This window comes from Solanum tuberosum, unplaced genomic scaffold (assembly GCF_000226075.1).
Source record: "Solanum tuberosum cultivar DM 1-3 516 R44 unplaced genomic scaffold, SolTub_3.0 scf00182, whole genome shotgun sequence".
Taxonomy (NCBI): Eukaryota; Viridiplantae; Streptophyta; class Magnoliopsida; order Solanales; family Solanaceae; genus Solanum; species Solanum tuberosum.
The window spans coordinates 948,317-956,781 of NW_006239108.1; positions in this window are offsets into that span (position 1 = coordinate 948,317).

Sequence of the window (8,465 nt, forward strand, 5' to 3'; positions counted from 1 at the left end):
AAGAGGAACTATTACCTCAAGCTGGAGTAGAATTGGAAGGAAAGAGGTGAGGATACTTGGACTTCATGGCTGCTTCTGCTTCCCAAGTAGCTCCCTCTACGGACTGGCTCCTCTACCATACCTTGATTGAAGCGACTTCTGTGTTTCTCAACTGGTACATCCTCATATGAAAGGCTATCTTTTACAGCCACACTCTGACTGAACTGAGTTCCAAGATCATGCAAATACGCTGAAAATGCAAGTACAAACTGAAGGAACATGATTCTAAGACTGAATTTACGCATGAATGACTGATAAACAAAAGAGGAACTATTACCTCAAGCTGGAGTGGAATCGGAACGAAAGAGGCTAGGATACTTGTACTTCACGGCTGCTTCTATTTCCCAAGTAGCTCTCTCTACGGACTGACTCCTCCACCAAACCTTGACTGAAGCGACTTCTTTGTTTCTCAACCTTCTAACCTGACGATCGAAAATCTCAACAGGTACATCCTCATATGAAAGACTATCTTTTACAGCTCTCTAATGGCACTACGCATGCTGGATCACCCACACACTTTTTCAAAATTGAAATGTGAAAAACTGGATGCACTACTGCTAAATCTGTTGGCAACTCTAACTCATAAGCCACTTTACCAATCCTTTTCAAGATCCGGTCAGGGCCTACATATCTGGGACTGAGCCTCAATTTTTTGCCAAATATCATCACCCTATTCATGGGTAACAGTTTCAGGAAAACCCAATCATAAACCTGGAACTTTAGTTCCCTTCTTCTCACATCTGCATAAGACTTCTAGCGACTCTGGGCAGTTTTCAGTCTATCTCTGTTGAGGTGCACTTTCTCCCTAGCATCAAGGACCGAATCTGGTCCTATCAAGGCTGCTTCACCTACTTCAAATCTACCAATTGCAAATCTACATCTACGCCCATACAATGCCTCATAAGGGGCCATCTGAATGTTGGAATGGTAACTATATCAATAGGCGAACTCAATAAGAGGAAGGTAATCATTCTAACTACCCTTGAAGTCGATCACACAAGCTCTCAACATGTCCTCTAGGGTCTGAATGGTACGCTCTGCCTGACCATCCGTCTGAAGATGAAATATTGTGCTAAGATTAACTTAAGTACCAAGACCTTTCTGAAATAACTTCCAGAAATGAGAGGTAAACTGAGGACCTCTATCTGAGATGATATACAAAGGAACCCTATGCAACCTCACAATCTCATTAATGTAAAGCTTGGCGTAATCCTCCACCAAATTTGTAGTCTTGACCGCCAAAAAGCGGGAAGACTTAGTAACCCTATCAACAATTACCTAAATGGAGTCATGCTGTCTGCGAGGATGAGGTAAACCTGTGATGAAGTCCATGTTGATAACTTCCCACTTCCAAGTAGGAATGTCAATCCCTTGAGTCATACTTCCTAGTTTCTGATGTTCTACCTTGACTTGCTGGAGATTTGGGCACTCAGCCCCAAAATCTACTATATCCCTTTTCATACCATTCCACCAATAAACTTCCCGCAGATCGCGGTAAATCTTCGTGGCGCCTGGATGGATAAAAAATCTAGAGTTATGGGCCTCTACAAGAATATGTTGTCTCAACTCTACCACTTTAGGAACATATAATCGACCATGGTAGCGAAGCACACCATCTCCCCCTTGGGAGATAAACATCAACTCTCTTTTGATGGGCTGCACCCTTGAGTTCATTTTGTGCTAAGAGTTATGACCATCTGAAGTTAACCCATCAATAATTTTCATCTAACTGGCTGCTGACCCTCATCTACGGTTAGACCTTCGGACCGTGGATCAAATGACAGTCCGTGCTGGTCGACAATAGTTTGTGTCAGAGGCTGGGTAAAGGAGGTCTCAATCCACGGACACAGACCATGGACCGTGGTCAGATCTATGAACTGTGGGTCTGTCCGTGAGTCAGGACTTAGCCAATTTTCTGAGCTTGGTTTGGGAGGAGTTTCAATGGTGAACCACGGACCACCAGCACGGGCCATGGTCTGACCTACGGTCTGTGGTTGGCAACCTTGGGTTGCACCTGCAACTTCTCAAAATCTGCATTTTTGTCTGTTTCGAATACGGGGTGTTACATTTATCTACCCCCTTGGGGACCATTCGTCATCGAATGAAGACTAAACTAGCTGAAATAGAGGGAGAGGGCTGCAATCCCTACCACTAAACACTGAGAACTGAATTTCTGACTGAACTGAGTTCCAAGAACATGCAAATACGCTGAAAATGCAAGTACAAACTGAAGGAACATGATTCTAAGACTGAATTTACGCATGAATGACTGGAAAACTGAACAGGAACTATTACCTCAAGCTGGAGTGGAATCGGAAGGAAAGAGGTGAGGATACTTGGACTTCATGGTTGCTTCTGCTTCCCAAGTAGCTCCCTCTACGGACTGGCTCCTCTACCATACCTTGATTGAAGCGACTTCTTTGTTTCTCAACTGGTACATCCTCATATGATAGGCTATCTTTTACAGCCACACTCTTAAATGGCACTATGAATGTTGGATCACCCACACACTTTTTCAAAAGTGAAATGTGAAAAACTGGATGCACGGCTACTAAATTTGTTGGCAACTCTAACTCATAAGCCACTTTACCAATCCATTTCAACATCCGGTAAGGACCTACATATCTAGGACTGAGCTTCCCTTTCTTGCCAAATCTGATCACCCCCTTCATGGGTGATAGTTTCAGAAAAACCCAATAAATCAACTTGGAACTCTAGTTCCCTTCTTCTCATATCTGTATAAGACTTCTGGCTACTCTGGGCAGTCTAAAGTCTATCTCTATTGAGGTGCACTTTCTCCATAGCATCAAGGACTGAATCTGGTCCTATCAAGGTTGCTTCACCTACTTCAAACCTACCAACTGGAGATCTACATCTACGCCCATGCAATGCCTCATAAGAGGCCATCAGAATGCTGCAAAGGTAATTATTTCAATAGGCGAACTCAATAACAGGAAGGTGATCATCCCAACTACCCTTGAAGTCGATCACACAAGCTCTCAACATGACCTCTAGGGTCTGAATGGTACGCTCTGCCTGACCATCCGTCTGAGGATGTAATACTGTGTTATGATTAACATGAGTACCAACACATTTCTGAAATGACTTCCAGAAATGAAAGGTAAACTAAGGAGCTCTATGTGAGATGATAGACAAAGGAACCCAATGCAACCTCACAATCTCATTAACGTAAAGCTTGGCGTAATCCTCCGCCGAATTTGTAATCTTGACCGCCAAAAAACAAGAAGACTTAGTAACCCTATCAACAATCACCCAAATGGAGTCATGTTGTCTGTGAATACGAGGTAAACCTGTGTTGAAGTCCATGTTGATAACTTCCCACTTCCAAGTAGGAATGTCAATCCCTTGAGTCATACCTCCTGGTTTCTGATGTTCTACCTTGACCTGCTGGCGATTTGGGCACTTAGCCACAAAATCTACTATATCTCTTTTCATACCATTCCACCAATAGACTTACCGCAAATCACGGTACATCTTAGTGGCGCCTGGATGGATAGAATATATGGAGTTATGGGCCTCTACAAAAATATGTTGTCTCAACTCGCCCACATTAGGAACACATAATCGACCTTGGTAGCGAAGGACACCATCTCCCCCTTGGGAGATAAACCTCAACTTTCTTTTGATAGACTGCACCCCTGAGTTCATTTTGTGCTACGAGTTATGACCATCTAGAGTTGACCCATCAATAATTTTCATCTAACTAATTGCTGTCCCTCATCTACGGTCAGACCAACAGACCGTGGATCAAATGACGGTCCATACTGGTCGACCGTAGTTTGTGTCAGAGGCTGGGTAAAGGAGGTCTCAATCCATGGACACAGACAACGGACCGTGGTCTGATCTACGGATCATGGCTCTGTCCGTGAGTCAGGACTTAGCCAATTTTCTGAGCTGGGTTTGGGAGGGGTTTCAGTGGTGAACCACGGACCACCAGCACGGGCCGTCGTCTGATATACGGTCCATGGATGGTAACCGTGGGTTGCACCTGGAACTAGTCAAAATCAGCATTTTTGGTCTATTTCGAATACGGGGTGTTACATTATCTCCCCCTTGGGACCCATCTTCCTCGAATGAAGACTAAACTAGGTGAAATAGAGGGAGAGGCCTGCAATCCTTACCACTAAACACGGAGAACTTAATTTCAGACTTAACTGAGTTCTAAGAACATGCAAATACGCTGAAAATGCAGGTACAAACGGAAGGAACACGATTCTAAGACTGAATTTACGCATGAATGACTGAAAAACTGAAGAGGAACTATTACCTCAAGTTAGAGTGGAATCGGAAAGAAAGAGGTGAGGATACTTGGACTTCATGGCTGCTTCTGCTTCCCAAGTAGCTCCCTCTACGGACTGATTCCTCCACCAAACCTTGACTGAAGCGACTTCTTTGTTTCTCAACCTTCTAACTTAACGATCGAGAATCTCAATTGGTACATCCTCCTATGAAAGGCTATCTTTTACAGCCACACTCTCTAATACCACTATGGATGCTGGATCACCCACACACTTTTTCAAAAGTGAAATGTGAAAAACTCGATGCACTGCTGCTAAATCTGCTGGCAACTCTAACTGATAAGCCACTTTACTAATCCTTTTCAAGATCCGGTAAGGGCCTACATATCTGGGACTGAGCTTTCCTTTCTTGCCAAATCTCATCACCCCCTTCATAGGTGATACTTTCAGGAAAACCCAATCATCAACTTGGAACTCTAGTTCCCTTCTTCTCACATCTGCATAAGACTTCTGGCGACTCTGGGCAGTCTTAAATCTATCTCTATTGATGTGCACTTTCTCCATAGCATCAAGGACCGAATTTGGTCCTATCATGGTTGTTTCACCTACTGGATATCTACATCTACACCCATACAATGCCTCATAAGGGGCTATTTGAATGCTGGTGTGGTAACTATTTTTGTATGCTAACTCAATAAGAGGAAGGTGATCATCCCAACTACCCTTGAAGTCGATCACACAAGCTCTCAACATGTCCTCTAGGGCCTGAATGGTACGCTTTGCCTGACCATCCGTCTAAGGATGAAAGACTGTGCTATGATTAATCTGAGTACCAAGACCTTTCTGAAATGACTTTTCAGAAATGAGAGGTAAACCGAGGACCTCTATCTGAGATGATAGACAAAGGAACCCTATGCAACCTCACAATCTCATTAATGTAAAGCATGGCGTAATCCTCCGCCGAATTTGTAGATTTGACCACCAACAAGCGAGAAGAGTTAGTAACCCTATCAACAATCACCCAAATGGAGTCATGATGTCTGCGAGTACGAGGTAAACCTGTGTTGAAGTCCATGTTGATAACTTCCCACTTCCAAGTACGAATGCCAATCCCTTGAGTCATACCACCAGGTTTCTCATGTTCTACCTTGACTTGCTGGCGATTTGGGCACTTACCCACAAAATCTACTATATCTCTTTTCATACCATTCCACCAATAGACTTCCTGCAGATCGCGATACATCTTAGTGGCGCCTGGATAGATAGAATGTCTGGAGTTATGGGCCTCTGCAAGAATATGACGTCTCAACTCACCGACATTAGGAACACATAATCGACCCTAGTAGCGAAGCACACCATCTCCCCCTTGGGAGATAAACCTCAACTCTCTGTTGATGGACTGCACCCTTGAGTTCATTTTGTGCTAAGAGTTATGACCATCTGAAGTTGAACCATCAATAATTTTCATCTAACTGGCTGCTGACCCTCATCTACGGTCAGATCTACGAACCGTGTATCAAATAACGGTCCGTGCTGGTCGACCGTAGTTTGCGTCAGAGGCTGGGTAAAGGAGGTCTTAATCCACGGACACAGACCATGGACCGTGGTCAGATCTATGAACTGTGGGTCTGTCCGTGAGTCGGGACTTAGCCAATTTTCTGAGCTTGAACTAGGAGGGGTTTCAGTGGTGAACCACGGACCACCAGCACGGGCCATGGTCTGACCTACGGTCTGTGGATGGCAACCGTGGGTTGCACCTGGAACTTCTCAAAATCTGCATTCTTAGTCTGTTTCGTATACGGGGTGTTACATTATCTCCCCCTTGGGATCATTCGTCCATGAATGAAAACTAAACTAGCTAAAATAGAGGGAGAAGCCTGCAATCCCTACCACTAAACACTGAGAACTAAATTTCTGACTAAACTGAGTTCGAAGAACATGCAAATACGCTGAAAATGCAAGTACAAACTGAAGGAACATGAATCTAAGACTGAATTTACGCATGAATGACTAGAAAACTGAACAGGAACTAGTACCTGAAGCTGGAGTGGAATCGGAAGGAAAGAGCTGGAGAGACTTGGACTTCATGGCTGCTTCTGCTTCCCAAGTAGCACCCTCTACGGACTGACTCCTCCACCAAACCTTGACTGAAGAGACTTCTATGTTTCTCAACCCTCTAACATGATGATCGAGAATCTCAACTGGTACATCCTCATATGAAAGGATATCTTTTACAGCCACACTCTCTATTGGCGCTATGGATGCTGAATCACCGACACACTTTTTCAAAAGTGAAATGTGAAAAACAGGATGCACTGCTGCTAAATCTGCTGGCAACTCTAATTCATAAGCCACTTTACCAATCCTTTTCAAGTCCGGTAAGGGCCTACATATCTGGGACTGAGCTTCCCTTTCTTGCCAAATCTCATCACCCCCTTCATGGGTGACACTTTCAGGAAAACCCAATAATCAACTTGGAACTCTAGTTCCCTTTTTCTCACGTCTGCATAATACTTCTGGCGACTCTGGGCACTCTTAAGTCTATCTCTATTGAGGTGCACTTTTTCCATAGCATCAAGGACCGAATCTGGTCCTATCAAGGCTGCTTCACCTACTTCAAACCTACCAACTGGAGATCTACATCTACGCGCATACAATGCCTCACAAGGGGTCTATCTGAATGTTGGAATGGTAACTATTTCTGTAGGCGAACTCAGTAAGAGGAAGGTGATCGTCCCAACTACCCTTGAAGTCGATCACATAAGCTCTCATAATGTCCTCTAGGGTCTGAATGGTACGCTCTGCCTGACCATCCGCCTAAGGATTAAATACTGTGCTAGGATTAAACTGAGTACCAATACCTTTCTGAAATAACTTCTAGAAATGAGAGGTAAACTGAGGACCCCTATCTAAGATGATAGACAAAGAAACCCTATGCATCCTCACAATCTCATTAATGTACAGATTTGTGTATTCCTCAGCTGAATTTGTAGTCTTAACAGCCAAAAAGCGAAAAGACTTAGTAACTCTATCAACAATCACCCAAATTGAGTCATGTTGTCTGCGAGTACGAGGTAAACCTGTGTTGAAGTCCATATTGAAAACTTCCCACTTCCAAGTAGGGGTGTCAATCCCTTGAGTCATACCTCCTGGTTTCTGATGTTCTACCTTGACTTGCTGGCGATTTGGGCACTTAGCCACAAAATCTACTATATCTCTTTTCATACCGTTCCACCAATAGACTTCCCGCAGATCGCGGTACATCTTAGTGGCGCCTGGAGAGATAGAATATATGGATTTATGGGCCTCTTCAAGATTATATTGTCTCAATTCACCGACATTAGGAACGCATAATCGACCCTGGTAGCGAAGCACACCATCTCCCCTTAGGGAGATAAATCTCGACGCTATGTTGATGGACTGCACCCTTGAGTTCATTTTGTGCTAAGGGTTTTGACCATCTGAAATTGACCCATCAATAATTTTTATCTAACTGGCTGCTGACCATCATCTACGGTCAGACCTACGGACCGTGGATCAAATGACGGTCCGTGCTGGTCGACCGTAGTTTGTGTCAATGGCTGGGTAAAGGAGGTCTCAATCCACGGACACAGACCACGGACCGTGGTCTTATCTACGGGCCGTGGATCTGTCCGTGAGTCGGGACTTAGCCAATTTTCTGAGATGGGTCTGGAAGGGGTTTCAAAGGTGAACCACGGACCACCAGCACGGGCCGTGGTCTGACCTACGGTCCTTGGATGGCAACCGTAGGTTGCACATGGAACTTCTCTAAGGGTGTGTTTGGTATGAAGGAAAATGTTTTCCATGGAAAATGTTTTCCTAGAAAATGTTTTCTGGGAAAACAAGTTGATTTTTGACTTATTTTCTCATGTTTGGTTGGTGATTAGAAAATATTTTCCGGAAAAGATTTTTAGTGTTTGATTTATGGATGAAAAATATTTTTGAGAAATATCTTTTATTTTTACTAGAGTAGAAAATAATTTTTGAAATTGAAAACTTTTTTTAAAAACAAACTTAAATATTTTTTTTGGGGGTGGGGTGGGGGGGAGTGTCTGAAGCATTTTCTAACATTTATGCATCATTTTGATAGGCACTGGATACATTCAATGCTGCAATTGTTTCTCCAATATATTATGTAATGTTCGC